The sequence below is a fragment of the Coturnix japonica genome, chromosome 5 (assembly GCF_054131305.1).
Source record: "Coturnix japonica strain WE chromosome 5, WE-NBRP24, whole genome shotgun sequence".
Classification (NCBI taxonomy): domain Eukaryota; kingdom Metazoa; phylum Chordata; class Aves; order Galliformes; family Phasianidae; genus Coturnix; species Coturnix japonica.
This window is the reverse complement of record NC_140667.1, coordinates 12,804,410-12,830,120: the sequence shown is the minus strand read 5'-3', so window position 1 is coordinate 12,830,120 and position 25,711 is coordinate 12,804,410. Positions and strand designations below refer to the sequence as shown.

Genomic DNA, 25,711 nt, shown 5'->3' with positions numbered 1-25,711 from the left:
CTCCCTGTGGGAGAGCCCTGGGTCACCCTAGAGCCTTCTCTAACAACAAACGAGCTGTGACTTTGGGTTAACTTCATAGTAAGACCTCCTGATTTACCAGACCTGGCTTCCAGCTCCTCAAAAATCCTGACGCTAAACCTCAGGAGAGCAGCCTGGGCTGAGTGCAGAACAGCAATCCTTCCCATCTAACCCAGGTGGGTGTGTGCTCGCCTTGCAGCCAGCACGGCCAGGAGCCCTGTGTGGGCTCAGTAGTTTCTGCTGTCTGTTTCCTGTGCTTAGTACAGTTTTTACACTTGGATGCTGGGCAGGAAATCCCAGCCCAAATGAAGTCAAACCGAGATTTGTCATTGACTTAGTGGAACCAAGGACTTTGCTCCTTATCTACAATGGCAGCATTCATGGATTCATATAGAATAAAACTCCTCTGGCTCTTGTTCTTCCTACACTTCTGAATGCCCAGATAAGCTCTGTGGGCTCCAGCTGGCATTTCTGATCTCATGCGTCTGGGGCCTGATAAGATGTTACAATGTCTCGTGTACAAAATCCTGCTAGGTTTTACCTCTACTGTTTCTATATGAGTTTTGTTGTGGTTTTTTTTTAAGCTTTCAGAGAACGTGGCTTTCCTGGCTGATAATCTGCCAAGAACACAGTAGTTAACTATGGCTAATAACTAACAAGCTGCATGGCAATGGTAACTGATGCTTAATGCATCCAGAGGTGAAACTGCTCTTTTGTAAGCTCAGTTTCAGCCATGATTATCTCAACTGTTTATATGGGTTTAGTCAACAACTTTTAGTCTTTCATAACTCATATAACATAAAGGATGTTTTTTGTCTTGTTTCCAGTTATTGTATACTCTGTTGATAGCACCTCTATAGAAATTTGGTTATTAGGAAAAACTTCTTCTCCAAAAGAATGGTTGGGCATTGGAACAGGCTTCCCAGGGAGGTAGTGGAGTCACCATGCCTGAAAGGTGTTCAAGAACTATGGAGATGTGGCACTGAGGGATGTGGTCAGCGGGCAGTATTGGTGACAGCTGGACGGTTGGACCTGATGATCTTAATGATCTTTTCCAACCTTTATGATTCTGTGTCTATAATTCTAAGATCTGACTTCTTCTGGTCTAGGTGAGCTTTCACTCTCTTTCCTACTGAGACCAACACTGTACTTTATATGCACGTCTAGTGATAAGGTTGATTACCCTTCTTCAAGCTTTCATGAATGCCAGACTTCACCAACATCCAAATAAATAAGTAAATAAAATGTCACGCTTACTTGCTGGAGTGGCAGAGCTGTGGCAAGGCATATCAGTTCTCTATCTGACGTTCTCTGTACATTTCCCCTGGGCTCATATCCTGCTTGTTACGTAGTGGTTTCCGGGGTTTGCCATCATTGTGTAATATTCTCTTGTTCAGTGAGGGGCTTAGGTCAGGCAGCCAGAGTGCTGAGAGTGGACAAGGAAGTGGAGAAGGCACCTCAGGGGAGTGGTTGGACCACATAAGTAGAACAGGAGCTGGGTTCTTACCCAATGGGCCATGATTCATGTTCAAAAAACATCTGTCTGCCTTTGGAGCTTCCAGGGGGTCTGAGTTTCCAATTTGGACATCTCAGCAAGGCCTACAGAGTAAAATAGTGTGAGATACCTCTGAGCAATTGCTTGGACACCCATTGGATAAGGCTGAACTTACAGTGTTCTCAGACCCTTCTTTGAGAAATGCTTCTCTAGGACTAGCTGCTTGTTACTGCATTTCTGCATCATGCAGTCCAGCTGGAGGTAGGGCTTACTTTGGCACATGTTTTTTATAGGGACCCATTTACTGTATCATCTTTAAGCTTGATGTCCCTGCATGCATTGAAGAAAATTGCTTGCTTCAGCACTGCTGTTGGCATACACCTCTGTGGGGAGGCAGAGCTATAAGCTGCCCTGCTCAGTGCCCTGGATTGCAATTTGATGTGGCACCTTGGAGAACATGCACTGTGCTTTCTGTTCCAGCATCTCAAGGCTCAACACCTTGCTCTGGTTCAGTTTATATGGTTTCACACAGTACCTCCATCCATTTGCTGCCCTCTTTCATCCAGGCTTTTAGTGCTTTGTCAAGCACTGTTTTCTTGGTAGTCCACATAATAAACAGAACTGATTTAAAAACTCTGCCTTTCTACATTATATGTGGACTGAAATCCCCAGACCTTCTCACTGATGCAGTGATCAACATCTTTTGATTCCAAAAGAGTGCAAATAGTCTTTCTCTTCTCATTTGACACCTGTGAAGTTTTTGGGAAATGAAAGACAGGCTCCAAAACCCTCTTCATTCTTCTTAGTTCCTCTGGAGACATCCCGTAGTGTCTTAGAGATGGTGGGATGCCTAGCAAAATGTTCCAGGATCATCCTCAAACATGAAGACCATATGTTTGGGCAGGCTCTGTGCTGAGCCATGGTATAACAGCATTTTGTCATGATATTATTTTAGCAGGTGTTTTTCAGCTGCTTCTCGCTTCCCACTTTAGTGCATATGTTGTCATGAGAACATAACTGGTGAGACATTGTCAACACATAATATGAATGCATGAATTTCCAAACACCAGAAGATTCATCCTGGACTAATATGACCCCAGGTGAATAATTATCTGCTTGTTTATTTGCCCTATCTGATACTCCATCTTTGGGGAGGTTAGGCTTGGTGCCATCATGCTACTGTGTGATTTGTTTTCCTCTGTTTGCAGCTGGAACACACACACACACACACACACACACACACACACACACACACACACACAGATGCAAAATCAAAATTGCCAGCTTTGAGAAGCAGATTTATTAAGCAGTAGAATTCTCTCTTCCTTTTTGTTATTTGCATCCCCCATTGTAGGGCTCGGTTGTAGTCCTGGCAGAGAGAGCATTTAGATTTCAGTGTCTAGGCAAGGAATCGTGCACTTGCAAGCACTGCAAGGCATAGGACTCAAAGGAACAAGCATGGCTTTGGGAGGCAATGGCTGCACTGTTTTCCATGGCCTTGTTCTTAAGGGCAGTTTGGCTTCTGCTACCTGGCATCCATCAACACGTAATATGGTCAAACCAATCTTTTATGAAAAGTAGGTTTCAAGGTTTCACTGAAAATAGCTTTAGCTTATAGGTACAACAAGGGCTTGGCATTGGACATGGCCCCCTCAATGTGCTGTTCATCCCATATCAGGCACTGAGCCCTACCAAACTCCCTTCTATGGGGGACCTGAGCAGGCTTGAGCCCTGTTGTGGCAGAGACATTTACTCATGGGCTGAAACAAGCCATCAAGGATTATTCCCGGAGTGATTAGGGACATGTTCTAACAAGCCTTCATAATAATGCAGACTATTTAAAGCTTCTGAAGGCTGGGATCATGTGGCAAAGGGCAGGGTAAATGAAAACAGGGTATTTTCTGGTGCTGTGGACATGCTAAAACGGGAGGTGGGGAATGTCTGTGGGTCTGCAAGGGGAGTTGATTGGAAGGAGGGGAACATTATAATAATAGCATTTATATAATGCTTCATGTATTTAAAACACTGGACAAACGGTGACTGGAGAGGAACTGGAATGCAATGTGTGATGCCTAAGGGAGTGCTTTATTTATTTATTTAGTTAGTTAGTTAGTTAGTTAGTTTTTAATTTGGTATTGATTTAGGGTAACAAGTAGCTCCAGCCAGGGAAGAAGCATGGCTTGCTTGGCATGTGCATGGGTGTCACTTGCTGCGGCAGGGCCAGAGGATGCAGGAAGAAAGGGGCCTGGCTGTGGTGAGTAGAGTGTTCCCTGGGGACCAGTGGGGAGTCTGGCTTTGGTATGCCTTCTCATGTGCCCTTGTGAACACGTGAGAGTGTAACAGTGCCATTTAAGGTTCCACTAAGTGCCAGAGCATTGCCCTTGGTTCATGGCTAGTTTGGCAAAACGTGAGCAAATAGGTGCTATGGTCAGAAGTGGTGATTTCTTGTCCAGTGGGTTCAAAGTCACATGGAAGGAGATATTTTCCTATAGCCACAACATGACAAGGCAAGGACAACTGCAGGCTGTGCAGTAGCAGGCCTACAAGTACAGTTCTGGCACTGCTTGTGGCCTCTTACACTTTTGTTAGAAGGCTTTTTGACTTGGTGGCTGACAGACCGCTGTGGGTGACTTAGTTCCAGGATGTATGGAAGCAGGTACATTGTCCTTAGAAATAAATGGAGGTAGTGTATGCTGGTGACTGAACTGACAGGGGAGATGGAAGGAATCCAAAACCTTTTCTTGTTTGTAGCTTTCTTATTGAATTGAAAAGGTTCTTTTTTTCATGTTGAAGGAAGCACGTTCTATTCATTCGTTCTATTTCCAGTGTACCTACAGAAAGGAAATGGCCTGACTGTGTGTGAGCTGCTCTGGTGCATATATCCCATGGTTCCTATATCCCATGTTCATAGATTTACAGTGTGTCTTGCATGTTCCTCCTGAGTGATGGCTGATTGCTGCTTTATGTAGGGCTTCTTCTTCTGATGCAGGCATTTTTTTTTGCAGCATTTTGCTCTCTGCTGACTCTTGATTCGAAAGTATCTTCCTCTCTGGAAGGATTATCTTGGTTCCAGAGAACTTCTATGTTCTTTCGCATGGTCCTCAAGAAATGTGCAGAGCACTTCTGTTTTCCTTACTTATTGCATCAGAAGGGACTACATGCCTTGCATTCTGCAGTGCCAGATGTGGGAAGAACCAACCTGTGCTTTTGTGTATGTTTGTGCGCTCAGCTGTCTGTGTGTTCCATCCTTCAGTACCCACCCGTGCAGCTTGGAAGCCTCACAAGACATGCCTTTTGTCTTGGTGGCAGACTTGGCTCAGGTTGCAAATGTCACCCCAAGGAGTCAAAGTGAGTCACTGCACATGCACGTGTATCTCCAGAGCATTTTCCATGCAACATGATGAAGTCATTGACAGAAAGTGTCATGAATCACTGGGGCTACTGGGCGAGGAAGGCTCAGGCTGTGAAATCAACTCACGTAGTCATGTATAATGACAGGAATATAGAACAAATTAATAACAGGAACTGGCATATTCTTTGCATTCACTTTGCCCCAGTTAACCTAAGAACATTTTGTTAATGTTGATGGCAGACTTACTAATCCACTGCTTCTGAGGGGGAAGCATGCGGGTCTATGCCAGTGACAGCCTACAGACAGGTAAACAGTGAGCAGCAAGGCCTCCTCATGTTAACTCTAGTCTCATTCTCTCCCATTTCTTCCTTTGTTTTTCATCATTCCTTCATCTGTGTTCTCCTTCCTTTTCACCTTCTCCTCATACTCCCACTTTTCCTCCTCTGTTTCCTCTCCCCTTTGTTCTGCACAGAAAATAGTTGTGATGGATAGTTTTCTCCTTTGCCAGCCAAAATTCTGCACGCTCTTCCTGTAAATAGTTCAATATCATCATGAGACAGCATTCATTTGTTAGCATTTTTTCTTCATTGAATGAGCAGCGTGTTCTTATGTTTGTTTCTTCTGGGAGGTTTTTCTTGGTGTTTTTAGTGTCTTAGTCTTTTATTAGTATTTCTTCTTGCCAATGTTTTGCTGCGGAGTGCCGCCTGGTCTTACTATGAATGTTTTGGTATGAGGCAGAGAGAATTCATATTTCTGGGAGATTCATTCCCTTGGTATGCACTTTGGGCAAGACCCTGTCTCCATGAATGTGCTAAAGGCAAACATTCTCATTGATTCCTGTGAGGAGGAGGGCTGGACTTTGCTTTTGCCCCCACAGAGGATTGCTTTGCCCCATACATGTCCTCTGAGGTCTTTGGCCCTTAAAATGCCCAAAGAAAAGCAGAAAATATGTAGCCTGTGTGCTGAGTTGTACTACACCTGGGCTGTGTTTGACCTGTGCATATCTGTAGGTAGCAAAAATATTTCTTGCGTGGGTAGGATGTGTGAAGGGAGGCAGCAGTGCAGATCACGTTCCGAGAGTATTTCCTGCAAGTAATTCAAAAGTGCTTTTGGACAGCACTCCTAAAAAGTTCTGTTTTCTGATTTGACAGTAAAAAATGCAAGCAAGGCAAAAAATTGGAAACGATCTCGAAGAAGAAATGGAAAAAGTCTCAGAAGTTCCATTTTTGAGACGTAAATGAAAACGTTTTGTTCATTTAAATATTCTTTATTACCCCTTCACCTTCTCGTTTGCTTTTGTCCTGTTTGGCCATGAAAAATGGAGGCAGCGGAGGAAGAATGAAGGAAAACAAAGCTAAAACCAAGGCTGAAAAAATTTTCTTGTTTTCTTTTTTTAACTGAAAAATTAGAAAAATTTGAGGGAGGGGAGAGGAAAATGCTCGTAAATTAATTTTCTTTTGAAGAAAAACCACTGTTCGTTTAAAGAAAAACATTGTCTTGACCAATTCTGTTCTTGTTTGAGCAATTCCATGCATGGAGAAAGAAGTCTGGTTTCAGAATTCAAGTTCTGGATCCATGGTTTGGCTCAACGCCTTCTTTTTAAATGCAAGTATAGGTAAACATATATGAGCTAGAACAGTTCTTGTAGAATAATGAGGCTATTTATTTGGAATAGCCCTTTTCCCCCACCTACTTATGGTGTGTTTAATTTTCAGTGACTAACTGGAATGATGATTAAGACCTCTGTTTGGGCAGCAACCGCTTGTCTTCAGGGGTAGTCCAACTTCCATCTCCATCATAAATAGCTATATACAGTTTGCCACGTTTCTTCGAAGAAGTTTTTTTGGACAGTCTTAACCAGATTTTCCAGGAATCCCTTCTCCCTCATACTTGGAAGGCGTTACGAAGCAGTGCCTTTCTCTTTCCATCCTTGTAACACATCCCAAGGGCCCAGATGAATGGCTAGGTCCAGTGATTCAACGCTGAGCATAAGCACGGCTAAGAAACATCAAAGGGAGGGGGGGTGGAAAAAAAGGGTCTGTGATTGGGAGACATGTTGTTGGACACTGTAACCTCATTCATGAGCACTTAGTAATGGTGTCTCTTCCTAGACCGCTTTTGCTTGGAGGTAAAGGAGGAATCCTTTGTCTGTGTGGTGCCAGTGTGTTGTCCTGCTATTCAGGAGACCCAAACTGAGGGTCTGAGGAGAGAAAGGAGCTGAAGGACCAGTGGATCTTGGGCATGTCTGTGTGTGATCAAACAGGTCAGAGGAGCATCTTCTTTTGAGGTCCTCAAATAATTGTCCTCTCCTCAATGACTGCCGACTAATAATGCATTTCTTTCTGTCCCAGTGGGGTGCACTGTGCCATTTCTCAACAATGCATGATTTTATTTTTCTATTGAAATGCTATGGGGATTCAGTTTTTTGTTTTTTGTTTTTGTTTTTAAATTAAAAACGGAATGTTTTTGAAAATATTTCTTCCCACATGAACATTTCTGGTGACTTGCAAAATCTTTTTTGTTAAATGTCAGTTTTAGGTTGTTAACCCCTTTCAAGAAACTTCCTCCTATTAAAAATGGCTGATGTTCTGAACTCTTTCAGGAACTGCTTCTTCCCCCTTCCCTCGCTGAAAAATGATGATTTCAAAATCGTTCCTTCCTTTTTTCTTTCCTAGCTTTCTCTTTGTGTCTCCATAATTTTTTCCCCATTCCTGCACAACACTAAACCTTGGTAAGAATGATATTTCTGAACGTGGAAAGTAACAGAAATGGCACAAGTAGTTTAGCCAGGATTAAAGAAGTCTTTTAAGCCAAGCCAGATCTATAAGGATAAGTTGTCTGGAACCAAAAGCTGTCATACTCCTGCAGATTTCTCAAGCCCTTGTGTATAATTTAATAGCTCGGTAATCCCAATGTACAGTTCTACATGAACTTCCAAACGGATCTCATTTGCTAATAAATTCCAAATTATTCTTGCCGACTCTTGGGTTTCTTGTCTATTAGATTTTATTATAGGACTTTTTACATAATGGGAGAACACAAACAGGGGACTTGGAGCCACAATTTCAAGGCTCTTTGTTCTAGGGTTGGGAAATCAGTTTCCAGATGTTGACCATGTTGGCAGTTTTTCATTCTTTTTTTTTTCTTCTCTTTTTCTTTTGTGTGTGTATGTGTGTGTATGCCTTTCTTTCTCTCTTCGCCAAGGGTAAGAGAGGGAGATTAAGATGATGAATGAAATAATGAAAATAATATAATAACAATGGTCAGAATCCCCTTTGTTCATGAATCATGACTCAGCTGAGGGCAGCAGCTGGACTGCTCTGTGAATCTGCACTGATGTCAACAGCAGACATCACTACACGGACATATTTAGGTACTTCTGATGAAAGAGGTAGAGTCTGAGGGATGCACGAAGAAATTTGCTAAGGACTCAGAAGGTTTCTTGGGTCCGTGTTCTCTCCCACGCTCTGATTTCTTTGCACTGCTCTGGAAAGACAACTGATCTCCCCAGCTGAGGGTTCTCCCAGCATGGGGTAGTCCACAGATGGCAAAGCTGGCTTCTAAGTTAACTTCCCACAGCACAGGGTACGGAGGGGGTGGGCCATCTCCAGCTGATGGAGGGAGAGAGCTGCTCTGAAAATGACTCCCAGAATCAGGAGTGAACCTTTCCTGTGCCAACAGTGCTCAAGCTATGGGGTGAACACTTCTGCATGTGAACAAAGCTGCCTCCTTTCTCCCTCCTCATTCTGACCTCTTCAGGGGAAAATTCACAGCCTACAGGACCCCACAGAAGTGACATTGTACTCCTGCTGATCACTATCCACATGACCAGCCACCGAAAGAGACCCCCAGTCTGGCTATTGAAGAAAGACCCAGGGCTAGAGATGTCTGCAGTACAGAACTCAAGCTTTCTGTCAGGGTTGCCTGAGTGAGAACAGTAGGATTAAGATATATTAATGTTGTACGTGCTGCTGCATCTATCGAGGCAATCTAGTTCCAGTCATTGCCATCATTTCCATTGTTTTTCAGACATCCGTTTCATTCCAGGGTGGGGAAGGACACCAAATGAGTTTCTTGTTAGTTATCTGTTAGCAGAGCTTTAGCCAGAGATCTCTAGGAGTGAACTGTGAGTCAGGGAGCTGAAAGAGGGGATTTAAATATGATGGGGAGAGGAAGATTTGCTTTGTTTCTCTAATCCTTCCATGTGCAGATGCTTCCATGGTGAATACTGAGTCCCCTTGAACAGTTTGGTGTCAACAGTGTAGACAGTCTGGACAGATGCTGAAGGAAGAGGCAGGAGGGGAAGGGAGACTCAGCTCTGCTAATTCTGAATGTTTTTTTTCCTCCCAAATCACTGCTTTAAAGTTGTGGACACATCTGGAAGTAACAGCAAACACGTGTAGGCTGGTGATTTTGGAGGAGGGGATATTAGATTCATATGCAAGGGAGGGTGCTTGTCTCTGTCCTGACAGCATGACCTTGGAAGCAATTGGAGACAAACTGGAGGTAGAGGAAGAATTCCCCCGGATCAAAGAGAGATCTCCATCCATCTCTGCCATCCCCATTGGAGGACCTGGGAGGTTATTCTAGAGTGTAATGGACATGCACAGAAGTTGTAACGCATGACTCACTCTGGTGGTTATAATGAGATTTGCACCCCCTACTTAGATGACAGATGAGACACAAGGCTCAAGTTGGGTGGGTGATGGATGCTCAAAATAATCCTGACTGTGTCTTTACAGCTGTGGTTGCAGTTAGGATATCCATCATAGCCTGGGAATCATAAACTCTTTTACCTAAACTGGACATTTAAGAGTACGGTCACAAATAAAGTACAGCTCTAAGCCCCTTTTCTGGCTATAAAGATTGTTGATTCTCAGAGCTTGGGAGGTATCAGGTAGCTTTGATATATCATTAGATTTTTACATTAGTCCTTTGCAGGTTTAGGTTTCAAGCGGTGGAATGAGATTCTGGCCCTGGACCAGACCAATGATATATCTACCTTTATGCCAGTTCCCATCCATCTTCACGGTGTGTGAGATACTTTCAAACTTAACAATGGGGTAGATTCCATGCTGGAATCCACAGAAGCCCTTGTCCTGCTTTTAGGGATTTCAGTCTCTCTGTTTTGGGAACAGTTTTGTTATTAGCCTCATCTATTTATTTATCTATTTATGTAATATTCTCTGTAGGCTGGCTTATTTCAAGAGTATGGTTTGTTTATTCTTATGGAAAAAATCTTGAACAAGGAAGTTTTTCTAGTGTTTTCTGCTGATTAGCCTGATAGGTTAACAACTGAATAGAAGATAGTGTTTGGCCTTTCTGTGATAATCTTTTCTTTGGTGCAGGTACACACTGTCTCGTGATATGATGGACAAGTGCCATAGAATGAAGGAAAAAATTTCCAGGGAACGTCTTGAAATAGCAAGCATATGCTTTTGGGTTTGATATCTTAGTGCCTAGGAGAACAAAGAGGAACCCAATTCTTGCTGTGTCAATGTCTGTGTTTTTTTGAGCATTCTTTCCTTTTACGTTGTTTCCTTCTGACTTCACAATGCTATGAGAGAAGTCAAAATAGCAAGAGAAGCAGAAGTGGCAGTTCACAAGATCTCTGCTGATTTCCAGCTAAATCTCTGTGCCTGGTGTTTCTTACTGCATAGGCACTTCTACAGACTCAGTGCCAGCAAACGGGAAGCTCTGTACATGGAGTTTGGCAATCTGTAGGCAGGGCTGACTCTGCATTTTTTACTCTGAAGGATGAGCTGACTCCTGGAACAAGGTTACTGTGACTTTCAACAGTTTTTGTTGTAATTAGACCTTGAAAATTAGAGAGACAGAGATGCCCGGTTTCCTTTACTCTCTGTCTTGGTGGTGCAGTAGCCAGAGGAAAGATGGGTGATGCTTGCAGATGTATGTAGGAAGGAACAACACATCTGTTGACAGAAATCAGGATACAGTTGACCAAAGATATACGTTCTGCATAGGCTTCCCCAGAGCTGCAGCCAAAAGAGAATCATCTGCATTTCATTTTCCTCATTTGTATCCAATCAGGACACATTTGCTGAGGAACTGAATGGAGAATAATTTCTCAGAGGAACTACTATTTGCTAATTCATACGAAGCCGGACTCAGTCCGTGTCAGTGAGCAACCCAGTTTGGTCTTTGAGCATCTTCAGCCTTTTTATCTTAGATTTGAATAGCTCCAATTGCATGGCAAGATGGAATGCTTGAATGAATGAAGAGCAAGAAGGAGAAACAATAACCTAAACCAAATACTTATATTGAAAACAGGACCCAGGGAATAGCAAGCGACTGCTGGCTATATGGAAGCCGTCTCTTTCTCCCCTGGCATTTTCTTTCATCCATGAGACAATGCAGGAATGAAACAGGAGCGTGTTTCAGATTGCAGGCAGCATGTTGGCAGATGTATCAATTTAGGTATCAGAGATGACATGCCCGATCTCAGCATGCAGATGTTTCTGCGGGCTCACTTTCACAAGTAGACTTCTGGTAGTTTGGTCAAGCAAGGAAAGTGATTACAACTGTAACTCCACCAACAGTGCAGCTGTGCACAGCTTGTATGGGATAACTGTCCTAGCAAACAAATCCTAGATGCTGTATTACCCAGCAGAAAAATCAGTATGTGGTAGAACTGCTTTAAAAAGAGAAAGAATAGGGGGAGAGAGAGAGAGAGAGAGAGAGAGAGAAACCCCAAACTCAAAAAACCAACCAACTAATTGTATTTTAAAAGAGAATCAGATTTGACTTCTGCACAACCAGCTGTGGCATCCATCTGCTTTTCTCCTTTGCAGCATGTCCAAAGCTGCTGAAGGTATGGGTGAGAAATCCATGCAGTGGTTTAAAATTCAACATTTGAAATGTGCCTTGAAATAAGGATTCAGCTGGGCAACATCAGTGTGGTTGTAAAAAGCATCGTTTCTTTAGCCTCAATAATGGGAAGACCAAAACCTCAGTACATGTGTTTCAGTAACCAACTGTTATTTAACAACTACTCACAGTCTTATTTAATCCTCAAGTGCTAATAGAGGAGTGGCGACATGGTTGTTTAAAAATACAGTCTGTCATGAAAAATATTTTCTGAGGTTTGTAAGTTAACAAACAAATGTATCTAATGGGTCATAAATAATATATCTAGGCAGACAACAAAAGAAATAGAAGCAACGCATAGGCCAAATACCACCTCTGGTTATATTGTGTAAGCCAATGGAGAAGATAAGTGTAAATGAGAACAAGACTTAGTCCTATAATTGTAAATATATAGGTTCATAGAGAGCTTTGACCACAAAAAAGTGTCTGAAACCGTCAAGCTGCTGACTCTGTGCCAGATACCTTGGGGCTAAACTTCACATCCACTGTGTTGTGTTGTTTAGGGAGCAGGCTCAAAGGAAGAAACATACCTCCATCCTGAAAACCACTGCCTTGAGCTGGGCCAGCTGCCCAAAAGTGGTGTGCTATATCGCGGCATCTCTTGTCTATCCCACCACATTTGTCCTCCCGCTGTTTTCTTGATCCTTTGCCTCTTTTCTTCCTTCCTTCCATGCCTTGGCTCTCTCCTGGTCTTGAACCTACTGGGATGAAGGCATGGCTGCCTTTGAACTTGAGGGGAGTTCTCCCGTCTGTTGCGCTGGCATTTTGTGCACAAGGCACCCATGGCCTTCATGCCAGTGGAGCATGTTAGCAAACCGTGCTTCCTCTGCTTGTTAGGATGCTTGAAGTTTGGATCCCTGAAGCCACAACCTTTGCTTGTTTGGCTCATCACAATGGTAGGAAAAAATCTGTGGTGCTACTCCCTTGAAGGCTAATGCTGGCAATGAAAGGAAATTCCTGGATTTGAATGCTTGTCTATTTACTTATTTATTTTCTTCTGCATTCAGCAGTGGGAAAATATTTTCGTCTTCCTCTTTGTCATGTCAAGCACTTTCTTCATCACAGTGGGCACTGGATTGCAGAACTGGACTGCAATAATTTCTGCTTGCCCTGGCTTGTCCTGGATGTGTCCTGGTTCTCCATGAAATGCTGGGAGAAGGACCCCTAGGGTTTTGTTAGGAAGAAACGGACACCCTCATTTAGGGACATGGCTTAGTGAGCAATATTGGTGACAAGTAGATGGTTGAACATGGAGATCTTAGATGATCCTTAATGATTTTATAATTCTTTAAGGTCATCCTTCACAACTGTCTCACTTCTCCTACCACCTTGGGACACAGGAACAGTGTTCTGGCCTGCTGCATGACATCTGCAAGGCTGTCAGTGCCCATGTTGCCTCTGAATGGAAAGGGCATGCCCTGCCACCCGTCTCCTCGCACTGCCTTCTGCTTTATCCTGTCTATGAACTCCTGACCTGGGTTGCTCCCTCTCCTTGCCCAGTTCCCCTCCCTCTTCCAGCTCGAAGACTGTCTCGTGTTTCTTGGAATCTGGCAGCGCAAGGCCTTCTTGTTGATTGGTATAAACAATCTTAAAGGTCACATTTTTCCCCCCCTGTGGAGGGAGAGGGGGTGGGGGGTGTCTAAAATAAAAGGCTTCTCTCAAATTAACAACCACAGTGATGTAAACATGGAAGCCGGAGGGAGCTGTTCACCAGCAGTGTGAGCTGTGCCAGAGGAGCCTCTTGGGGCTTTCTTAGGAAAGAAAATGTGGGCACAAGATGTGGCATGCTCTTGTGGCTTGCTGGGAGGGAGAGGTCGAGGTGCCAGGGGCCGATGACAATCATGCCTTGCTCGGATGGTGATATCTGATTTGAGCAGCTGTGTGAGTGCCAGGGCTGGTGCTGGACGGCCTGCTAAGCTGGAGAAGAATGCAGGAGGCCTGATGGCTTTGCACTGAGCCCTGGGCTGTGGAACAGCTGGTGGCATTCCCTTGGCTGGACACTGGGTGCAATCCAGCTCCTAAAGCAGGTTGGCCACCTTTGTGGGCTTTGGTGAGAATTGGGTCAGGGCGCTGTCTGGGGAGAAAGTGCTGTAGAACAAGCAGAAAGCTAATAGATGTGTCCAGCCACCGCTCAGGACCAGTACCTGCCTTTTGACCGAACTGCAGCCAGACTTCCATGTGAGGGGTTTGCTCATTCCACTTTCTGAGTTCCAGTGCAGCAGGGAATCACGTTCTTGCCTAACCTGGTTGTGCCAGGAGAACCCCTCATAGATGCAGCCTGTGCTGGATGAGAACCTTTGAACCAGTTCAGCTTCATCTTGGAAGATTAAAATGCAAAAGGGCAAGGCCTCTTGTTTTCTGTTCATGATTTGCATAGTATTTAAAAGACTTTGTATTTAATTTTTCTTGAAACAGTGCAGCTTGAGAGTTACTGAGACTGCCATATTCTGAGCTACATCTCAGCTTCTCACTGCCACTGTGCGTGACGAGGCCGGGAGTGACATGGGACATGGCTCTTGCTTCCTTTCTGAGCAGGCCAAGGACCTACAGTTCATAACTGCCCCATATTTTTGGTAAACTGAGGGAAAAGCCTGTATCCTGACAAATCTGTCTGTCACTTACAGGTTTACATGAGTTCAAGGGCGGAAGTTCATCAGAGAGAAATCCACCAAGATTAAGGACATAGTGACTGCAGTATTTGCAAGAAGTTGCTGAGCAATAATTGTTGGAAGTAGACACCAGTGGAAAGTACCAAATATGTCTGCTGAAGTTTATTCCTCCTTGAGTGCCTATTGTGGCTGCTGATGGAGACAAGATACTGAACTGTGAACTTTCAGCCTGCCTTGGTAAGTCCACTCTTTTATATTTGCATCAGCTTTTTGTGCCCCAGTGCTGTCTCTGAAGGAGATAGCAGGACATAGCTTCTTGTTGTGTGTGTTAGTGATCATGTTCCGATCTCCTAAAGCTGAGAGGCTTTTGGATGTTTTCTTACCCAGTTTTCTAAGGAAATGAGCTTTGTGTAGAGGTATCCTGTATGAACTTTTACTGCTGCTTGTATATCTGTCCCTCCATCTCCCTCTTTGGGACTTTTCATCTGGTTTCAGCCTAATGTGAAAAAGGGGTAGAGATCTCAAAGATAATACATTTTCAATGCACGAAATGAAAAATCTGAACTGATGAGGAGGCATGCAATTAGAAGGCGTGAATCTTAGCACTTAGTCACAAAGAGTTACCCAGGGAGATCATCTTAATGTATAGCCTCAGTGATGGGAAAAGGTTGTTGGATTCGTCGAGTATGTTGGATACCAAGTTTAATTGGTTCTCCTCCTTTTTCTTCTTTGTTCTACCTTCATAGGCCCTTGCTTAACCAGGTTCGAGCCTGGAATGGAAGCAGAGTCTCAGTAACAGCAGGAAAGCATTAATTTTTGGTTTGTACTACAATAGATTTGAGATGCCCAAAGAGATCAGTATCCTATTGTTTTGAGTGTTTTTAGTCTTACACAAAGTAACAGACGATCCCTGGTCTGCAGTGTTTAAAGCATCAAATGTAGGCTGAGAAGGGAAACTGTCCCCAGCTCATGTGCTAGGTTGGCTGCTAGAGCCAAGGGCTGGCAGTGAATTCCCTTGTGAGCTGATGCCTCTGGGGCTACAGCTCCAGGGGTTCCAGTTGCCTCATAGGAACATCCCAAAACCATGCCCCAGCTGTAACAGAACTTGTGATCATGTTGGTAGTAGTCACTTTGGATTCTGTAGTTAGTGCTTGTACAATTGGGTTTTAACCATTTGCTTTAATGTCTAAACTGGAAGATGACTGCTTATGTCCCCACTCTTGCTTCGTGGAATTGTTGGATGGTGAGTAGGTCTGTTTCTGTCTGACTTCTGTGAGTCAGGAAAACGAGAGAGGTGGCAGGCTTGAGAGGGTATGCTTGTGTTTCAAATGTTATCTATTGTCTTCTTTGCTGATCTGTTACTAAAGGATGCCAAAAGTCATTCCTGTTCCCAGATGTTAAGCGGCTGAGAGATGAGATCATGCTGAGGGTCATTTGCAGATATATCACCTTTGTTTAAATTCCTTGCATATTATTTTTCATAACCAAAAAAAATGTCTGAAAGAACTACTGGTGGTCCAGATTAACTGTAAACATGGAATTTGTCTCAACATAAGCCTGAAAACGAGGCTAAGATCTTCAAGTTTATAGTTGTGTTATAATTTCAGGCCTGATAAGGACTTCAAGGAGGTTCGTTGAATACTTAGTGAATGGCTGGAGTGGAAGAGCTCCAAAACAGCTGGAAAAAAAAAATAAAAAAGACTTATTTGGCCTTCAGCACAAATTCTTCTGAAGTATTATTGCTGAAAATGGCAGTTTTATTTAAATAGAACACTTGAAGGGGAATGATATTTTTCATGTGCAATAAACTGTTGTAGGATCTGAAATACTAACCCAAGTCATATAAGCAGCTTCTCAAAGTTTGACTTAGTTCTAGCCAAGACTTCTGAATCATTTTTAATCCTTTGAGAGTTAAGCTCTTGTAAAGGTGCTCTAAAGTGAGATCCATAAAATTAATTTATTTTTTTTTCCATGAAAAATAATGGGGAAAAATTACCAAAACCTGCATTTCTGAAGCACTGGTGCCATTTAACAGGTATGCAGCAAGGAGAATTGATCTGAGATTTTTCTGCTTAAAGGAAATGTTGACTCTGTAGAAGAACGAAAAACTGTGCCCAAATTGTATGAACCATTGTATTGTTTTGGCCGTTACTTCAGTCTTCAGTTTCTAGCAGTCATGAGAGCTGTTATTTTCTGTGATACATCCCATCACATGAAATACTTCTTCTTCATCTTCCTGTTTCCACAGGAAATCTACAGCCAAACTGTAATACCGGGTGTGATTCTTCCTTTACTTCCACTGCACAGATATCATCTGAGTGGCAGGGGTAGATCTATTTTTGGTAAAACTCGGATCGTCAAGGATTAGCTTTTTTGCCATAGTGAAGTCAGAAGCAGACTGGGGAAGGCTGCAATGCATATTTTTGTAAGAGATGTTGTGCTCGGGGGGAAGGTTGTATCCACAGGATACGGAGGCAAGGAGGATCACTTCCCCCATGGCAAAGTTATCTCTTTTTTGGAAAGCATCCCTCCCCTGTGTCCTGACAGGACTTGGGTCATGCTCCAAATTCCATCCTGTCCCTCTGCTTCCTGCCCTTTCACCCATCACCAGAGTGATAAAACACCCGTCCAGAAGCGTTGCGGAACTAATTGCTCCGCTATACTTTGAAAAATAAGAAGTAATGTTACAATAGCTGGTTTTGTACAAAAGCCTGTTTTGTTTGTTCATCCTATGGACCGGGAATTTCAGAGACCATGCTGTTGTAAGCTGCCCAGCATCTCGAAAGAAATAGTCTGTGCTCTGTTGAAAATCCCAGCTTCAGTCCTTAGATTTTGTTTTTGCATAGGCTGCTGTTTAGCAACATGAGAAATGGTTTGAGACTGTCATGTTTGTCCCAGCAAAAATGTCCCTCTAGGAATGGATCTTTCAGATTTGGGTCTTTAGATTGATAGGCTCAAGCTGAGAAGTTGGGCTGCTGGCTTCACAGGAGAAGAGGAAACTGCCTCTAGGAAGAGATCACCCCCTAGATACAAAGGATAATCCATCCAGCTGTGGATTTTCTGGCATTTTTGAATTGTCTTATGCTGGTCACTGTGGAGGCAGGATATTGAGTTAGGGACATAGTGATTTTCTCTGGTTTGGTTGTTTTAATATTCCCCCTACATCGAGGATTCCCTAGAGAGTTCTCTATTTGTAGATCCAGTGGGAAAAGTTGTTCTGTGTGATATTTCTCCTCAAAGATAAGGTGAACTGTTGTGGGACTGTTACTGTGGCTGTGATCATTTACATAAAGAGAGGTAGCAGGGTCAGCAATATCACTGTTCCATCATAAGAAAGGATGCTACTTCATTTAGTAAACCAAGGTACTCCTTGGGCAAGTTAAACAACAAATAAAGATAAGCCTAGAAAAAATAGCTTGGTGTTCATGTTTAAGTGCACATAAGGAGAAATTTACCCTTTAGGCTGTTGAATGCTGGGTAGGAAAAGAAAATGGCCATTCTGGTAAGAATGCTGATTTGAGAGAGGGGTTTTAATTGGGAGGGTGTGAATGTATTCACATGCATGTACAAAGGCACATTTTCTGATTGCTTTCCCTGTACTACCACCCTTCCCAGCCTAGGCCAGGTTCTTCTCCGAGGACTGTGTTTTCAGGGTTGGATAGCTAAAGAGATGCAAGAAATGAGGGAATCTCAAGAAATGATGAAAGTGGCTGAAGGGTCAAGCTGGAGCATAGAAATGTGTTCATGTTCTATTTCTGATGTTGTTGAGAGGAGGCTACAGAGAGCTTTCCTTCAATTTTGACTTCTGTGCTCTTCAAACACATGGCAGTGCCCCTATGTCCCTGAGATAACTGCTTAGACATGCACAGGTGTCTTGTGGATGTTGAAAGTCTCCTGGATTTCTTTTTCAGACAGCCAGGCATCTTTAAAGAACTTTCTCTTGAAGTTCATTGTGTCGTCCTGAGCAATTGGCTGTAGGTGACTCTGCTTGAGTAGATGTTGGACAAGATGATTTCCAGAGGTCCCCTCCTACCTCAAGCATGATGCTATCTCCTAACTCAGTGTGTTTCTAAGCCTGGAGGGGGTTAATCTGGAGAATGGAAACAATGCATCTCCAGCAGTATAGCAGAATTAGCTTGTGTTAATCTTTTTGTCTTCTTTGTAGCTTATTTCTAAGTGATTTCCATGGTCTTTCACATTATCCTTCAGTTTAGGCCAACCTGTGGGTAGCTAACAGGGTTAGGAGATGATGCACCCAGCAGCCATCCGTTCCAGGTTGTCCCTAAGAGTATCTCCTGTCATTTTTCCCTGTCCCTTGCCATCCTGTCTGTGGCACTGACTGGGCTCAGTGTGCCACAGGAGACAAAGCCTCCTCCCGCATAGCTTGGGCATAGCTCAGACGCATTCTTCAATGCCTGTTTTTCCCCAGTGACCTTACTCTACAGCCCTGGTGGTCAGTCGACTATTATGCTGTGAGCTTGTCCGCATTCCTCCACCCACTCAGGCAAGCACTGCCCGCTGGGAAGGGGTGGCGAAGCAGGGAGGAATCCAACCAGCTGGGGGCTTAGTCAAGGAAAACAGAAATTCCAGGCCTTTGGGACTGTTTTGCCCATCACTTCTCCAGCAATGTGGAGGTTGGAGCAGCTGCCTGAAGAGAGTCTGACCGCTGTGGTTGCCACACACCCTGCACTGACAGTCATTCCCATGGCAAGCCAGCAGGCTCCCCTTGTTGCCACACTGCTGACTCTTTCCTCATGTCAAGAGGAAACCCCAAGGAAAACAGCCTGGAGAAACCTTTTCAGAGTAGCTGCCACTTGTCATGTCTGTGGATGCCTTGCAATGACAGTTTTAGTTGCTCAGCTCCCCCCTTTGAAGGCTGCTAAGCTAAGCCTCTTTAGGCACTGTAAATCATGCAGGCTATTGGTTTTGAGTCATTTAATTTTGATCACGTAATGTGCAACTTCCAGAATAATTTATATATGTACACGCATATGTGTGTGTGTGTGTTTGATAGAGGCTGGACATGAGCTAGATGGGAGTTGCAAAGGAGATGATTTTTAAGCTCTAGAGCAAACTCAGATTACAGTTTGTACAGTAAGAAGAGAAGGTTAGAATCCTGCTATTTTATTATTACCATGGTTAGATTAGAAATGTTAGGGATTTTTGAAGAAATGACTAAGTCAGGAAAATTTATGATCCTTACAGCTCACTCAGCCACTTTGCACATCCTGTATATTTTCTGACATACTTCCAACAGCATAAATATTAATAGAGTAATACTGACATTTAGGGCCTGATCCAAGTCTCATTAAATTCAGTGGAAACACTCCCATTGTCTTCAGTGGAAGATGGATCGTGGTCTTGAAAAGGAACAAAGAAGGAGAAAATACCAAGTGGGGCTTCGTGGGGCTAAATACTGTTGTTATCAAATCAGAACTCCTCCGCTTCCTGACTCTGAGCATTTCACTCTGTGACCTTTAACGTTAAATTATTGCCAAAACAGGAAGAAGAAATTAAGGCTTGATAAGGGCGGAGATGGTCACAGATTTTACCAGCCTCACTGATGGAATGTGACAATTTCTTCAATGGGAATGAGTTGGGCATGAATTGTTCATCAGTCGTTTTGATTTATTCAACCTATCAGCCCCATAGTTTGCAGTGGCAGGGATTACTAGAATCTCAGCAGAAGAAATTCCTTTTCCCACTTAGTTTATAACCTCTGCAGGTGCATAAAGAGTTACGCAGAGAGGATTAGCTGTTGTAAAATGGCTCCATTTACTTCACTGAAGAGGTAGCCTAGAATCAGCTCTGTGGATTCCATGTGAGGAGGTTCTATTGCAAAAGCTTTTTGGCATTGAAAGCTCTCTCCTTTTCTAGATCAGAATCTTTTCCCCAAACCTTTCTGCACAGCAGTTAGTTACAGCTGTGTTTTGCAAAGCCACCTAGGGAATTTTGATGTCCAGTTCCCATAAAGTTTAATGTGAATTAGGTTTCCAAATCATTTAGGCAGCTTTGAAAGTTCAGCTGAGTTAGAGCTGGAAACTCCTGGTTTGATATAGCTCTGTGCAAGGAACCTCTGCGTCTTTGGGTGACAAAAAAGGGAAATTCAAGTTCTCATCATCACTTTGCAGAATGCAGGCCTCAATGGAATGGCAAAATTTGAGGTTGTAGCATCTGTAAAAGTCACACTTCATATCAAGGGAGGCAAAAGTTCCACTGCTCTCCTTGATTAGTAAGACCAGCTTTCCAGAACAGCCTCTTTTGTACCTAAATACAGACCAGGTTTCCAAAGGGCTCTTTTAGAAAACATGAATGCTACCTCTTACCACACCAGCTTCTCTAGAAAATTTATGCCTGGATAGTGACACGTCAAAAGGTGATGTATCCAGGAGTACCTGGTAAGTTGCAAGCCAGAGCAAGCTGTAGGGCGTGTTTTCCCAGGTTACTGGTGAACACGGGTCCTTTCACAGCCAGGGCCACTCACAAAACTTCCAGTTTTGTCTCTTTAGGAGAGGTCTGCGTCTGGTCTGTGAAGCACAACTGTAGGCAGCCTACTGTCAGCTGTACTGTTCAAAGAGAGTTATAGAGACAGTAACAACTGAAAAGAGCCAAGTGAAATAACTCGAGAGCTGCAAGAGTGAAAGCTGGACTTGCAGTTTGGCTCCAACACAGGATGGATGGAGACAGTTTCTAGCTACCAACTCTTAAAGAGGTGAAATTTTTGCTACCTCCAAGATATGCCTTTGGGAAGGACAGAGAGGTGGAAAGGAGGGAAAAGACGGAGAAAGCACTTCTAGTGCAACTAGCTGATGCAGAAGCCTCGTGGAAAGAGATGGCTATTATGCTACAGACTTCTCAGAAAAGGAGTGCTTTAGAAATATTTCCTGTAGCCACACCAGGGGTCTACAGATCTTAGCCAACAATATGAAGCCACATTGGTAAACAAGCACATACTGAATAAAAGACTTGAAGAAATAGGTCCATGACATCAAGGCGATTGGCTTTCCAGTGGTAATATTCAGTAGCCACAATAGCAATGAACCAAAAAGTGTTACTTCCTAGTTAAACAAAACAAACAAGCTAACAAAAAATCCAGAACAACAAAATTAAGGAGCTGTTTATGATCAGTTCTGTTTGAAGCCTCCAACACTGGAGAGCTAAACCTGAGTGAATGTAAATATTTTACTGTGTCAGAAGGCATACGTGTGTTGGCAATACTGTAATAGAAAAGCCAACGAGAGGATTTGAATTATTCTTCCCATGTTTTCTGTCTGAAAGCAGCTAAGCTGCCATGCGTGTTAGCCCTCAAATACCAGGGATGATATGCTGCATTTTTATCCATTTTTATCCTTTTTTTTTTCTTTTTTTTGTCTTAGCATTTACAGCATTTGTCTGCTAGGGGAGACAGTCTGTACCTCTTTAGCTGTGTCTCCACCACCTTAGTCTTGAAGAGTTCCTGGTTTTCCAACATTGTCATGGGTGGAATTAGCAGGTACTGGGAGAAGTAGCAGTAGATACTCGGGTAGCTTTGTTCCCAGGTGAGTCCTGAGTAAAGGACTTTTTCTGCTACTGGTTGTTCAGATGCAGTACAATGAAGTCCTGGATGCCCATGTTAATTACAGATCTGATGGACTTCATATACATAATAATGATGACTCAGTGTTCTATACCATATGTGTCCAACTTGCTAGTTTTATGTTTCATTTGCTCTTTGTTCCCTACAAATATACGTATGTATATATGTTATATTTTTCTGAACTTTGCGAAAGAGTTTCTTTCGCAGTGTTCAAACGACATGATCCAGATTTTGTCAGATGGTCACAAGTGCTTGTAAACCTAAAGCTGTTCCATCAAAAAAGAGCAGTGTGGCTTATCTGAGGGATTCAGTGCTTGGTGGCTTTGGTCAGCATTTCTCCAGGAGGAAACCTCCTTTACTACTTAGAAAGGTGCTCTGGAAAGACAGAGAGAGCTTTCCTTTCATTTGCTGTGCAGCCCTTTTCCTCTGCCCGTGCAGCACTTGCATGGAGCAGAAGGTCCCTTCCCACCCCCTCCCTTTGCATTGTTTCCTGTCCTCTCTTTTTTTCTCTTCCTGTCAAATATTTAAGCAGAGATTTCCTTTTGGGTGGTGTGCCAAGCAGCATTCCAGCTCCTTTACTCTGTCCCCTTTCAAAATAAAAAGGCTGACCTCCATTTCCATAACCAAAGAAGGGACAGGTAGCTTTTGTTTGCATTTCCAGAGCGTGGCTGTTTTTCTTAGTTTCACACCAGAAGAAGAGAAATCATGCTATTATTCTAAGAGGAATTAGCCAGTGACCCCAGCAGCAAAATGGGTGGTATGAACTGACCGCTTTTTAGAGGTGAGCCTTTGATTTCAGACAACTTCTTCCTTAGTCCTCTTCCTCTCTCTGGTCCCTACAAGATTTCCCTGTTTTTTGTTTTTTTTTTTTTCCTTGTGTTTGAGGCATGTCAAACCTTGGAATAGCCCTCACAGGCATTAGTCACCAATGATTAAAATAGCCACTATAAGCAGGCAAGAGCCTGCAATGATTTGTGTTAAATTGGGTGTATCTGCTTGTAGCAAGGGTTGCTAATTTGCAGACCTCCCTCATTATTATCATTTTCATTAATAGCATCAAGGGGCTCCAGCTGACATGAAAGTTTTGTTTCATCTTTTGCTGTATACAAGAGGGGGAGAGCTTGTTGTCTAGGTGAGCAACATAAAAAATGGGGAGAACAACAATCATAGAATGGCCTGTATTTAAAAAGACCTCAAAAATCATCTAGTTTCAACCCCCCTGTTGTGTGCAGAGTCACCAACTACTAGGCCAGGCTGCCCAGAGCCACATCAAGCTTGGCCTCAAATGTCTCCAGGGATGGGGCATCCACAGCCTAAGCTGAAGTTGTATAGATTTCAGCATTGTCCAGGGAGATATCCAAGGCTGTAGTTGCAAACAGGTACATACGAATTCTCATCTATAAAGTGAAGACAGTAATCTGACCTCTTAGGGACCATGTGTGGCTTTAGCGTCCAATTCTAGACACTTCTTGACCAGGAGCTTGAGTGAAAAGTCCACTTGTTGAAGATTGATGTAATATTGTGTTCAAGTCTATCAGTCAGCATGTTGGGTTTCCTTATGCTCATTTGTCTCTACGGTGCTTGGCAGTCTCAAGTCTAGTACTTAAAAGAAACTGTAAGGATTTAACCTATATTAGCCCTTTAACTCAGAAGCAAAAAACCAAACAAACACAACTCCAAACCATGTGGTTTCACTGCTCAAGGTCTTGAATTCTGTCCCTGCTGATGGCTCCTGCATAGTGCATGTCTTTGATCCAGAACAGAAACTGGAAATCATGTAAGAACAGCTTAGGTCAGGCTGCAAGAATATCAGAAGGGTTTTTCCCTTTGTGTATCTGCTTCCAGCAGAGAGGAAGTAACAAAGAATGTGTTTAAAATCAATGGAATTAGTCAATCTTCTTTGACTCATAATAAAGATTTGGATTTTTGGAGATATTAAGTGAAGTTTTGGCTCTGATTTTGTTTTGTCTGAAGAAGTCGCATATCTCTGACTGTATAATAAACTACAAGATCTAAGCAGGATTGCTAGAGGTCTGTGCTGCTCAGCAGCATGCCTCAGTCCCGCTGTGCATGCTGGCAGCGATAGGAGCAGCTAATGTGGCTTTATGAGGAGGGCAAGTTTCTAAGGATCAGTTGCTAATTTGCATCCTAATGTCTGGTAAATTGAGCTAGGCAGAGCAACCTGCAGTTGGTTTAGATGCAGCGGTACATAATTTAAGGCAGCTGCCGCCAGATTAAAACTGTAAGCACTCTGCTTGTGGTCAAGGGGATCCCTGGTTCAGGAAAGGAGCTAATAGCATGTTGAGCACTGAGATGCAATTAGTTTCCTTTCTATTGACAAGGCTTAAGTACAGGCATTTGGAGGACATAGAGAGTGTGTGGGAGATGCTGTACCAGCATGTGAGCACGGAAAGTTGAGAAGGTTGAGTTATGAGGCTCCGGAGGACTTCAGAGTGGCTGTGAATGGATGTGCAGGGGAATAACTGAGGGCGAGCTGGGAAAATTAGTCAAAATACCTCTTCAGCCCATTTGTTTCAATTTTGCTGAGTAAATATCATGGGATAGAGGATGAATATTTGGCTGCTGGCTTGTTCTGTAGGTAGCATGGAGATTTGTCTGGGAGCTTTGGAGTCCTAGAAGTGAATGATAGTGGGGGTCTGTCCTCCAGCTGAAGTACTCAGAGAAGGTTATTCTTGCCAGGGAGTTGCACCAATTTGCTGACACTGAACATCTTGCCTGTTCATTCTATTGCAACTTGGACCATCTCTTTGGGGTTTTATCCTGCTTGGTGGTTTAGTTCTCACTTGGCTACTGAAAAGCAGGGATGTGAAGAAACTGTAAAGCAGCAAAAATACCTTTTTATTATATATTTCCAAAGAGACAACCTCAAAATATTCTGAGAATCTACCCCAGGGAAAGGAACTCCAAGTATCCAATTAAGATACCACTACAGCACCTCATTTTAGTGAGCTGAGAGCTCTTGTTAGATCCTATCCAAGCCACATCCCAGCTTACTTGAATACCCTAGATGGGGAGGGAAAGGAAGGAAATGAAGGGAAACGAAGGAAAAAGGAAAAGGGAAAGGAAGGGAAAGAAGAGGAAAGGAAGTCCCACCCTAGCCCACTTCCCAAATATTGCTCAGTGTGCCCTGATTCTGTAACACAGTTGATAAATCTGAGGAGTGAGCTGAGGTCAGAGCCTCAGGATGCCAACTCCCTGCGTGATGAAGGAGCTTTTTGTGTCTATGTGTATGTGCATGGAGGAAGAGGATTGTGTTTGCTTCCTAAAAATCCTCAGACACTCTCCAAATAATTCCAAATTTAAAGCAATATAAAATGCTCCATCAAACGTGTTTTACAAACCCTATATCGCAGCCTGTTAAATCTGCCCCAGTGGCTGTTTCTGAGTGCTTTTGAATGATCTCTTGATAGTGCTCTTTTCTTGCTCCTGGGCAGTCTTCATGGAAACTGCGGATAGTTGTTTTACTGGCCTGTCTGGATGGAGAGCCTTGGAGGATGCTGCTTTACCCTAGGTCATACAAAACATGCAGAATATATTCTGCCATCAAAAATAAACAAGGTAGATAAACACACATGGCTGTGGTGTGAGACAGGAACCAGTGAAGCAGCCGGGGCAAGGACTGGCTTTAAACTGAGCAGGGTTGGCAGCGTAGCTCCCTTCTCATGCAGAGATGTTTTTCTAGACCTTTTCTTCCTTTCCATGGTGCCTAGGAGTGGAACCAGCCACAGTAGAAGCCAGAAGAAGGACTTTTT

The 25,711-nt window shown here is 43.3% G+C and overlaps 1 long non-coding RNA gene across 10 annotated transcripts in view; it reads left to right on the top strand.

The window, feature by feature from the left end:
* LOC107314540 (uncharacterized) overlaps positions 1-25,711 on the top strand; it is a 195,346-nt gene that overhangs the window by 63,447 nt on the left and 106,188 nt on the right. For 9 of the 10 annotated variants that reach the window (XR_014947028.1, XR_014947029.1, XR_014947035.1 and 6 more), the window contains one exon: positions 14,378-14,599. This is a non-coding gene — a long non-coding RNA (uncharacterized LOC107314540). Of the gene's footprint in view, positions 1-3,440; positions 3,768-14,377; positions 14,600-25,711 lie in introns of those variants that run through there. The other variant, XR_014947033.1, reaches the window with a different exon arrangement.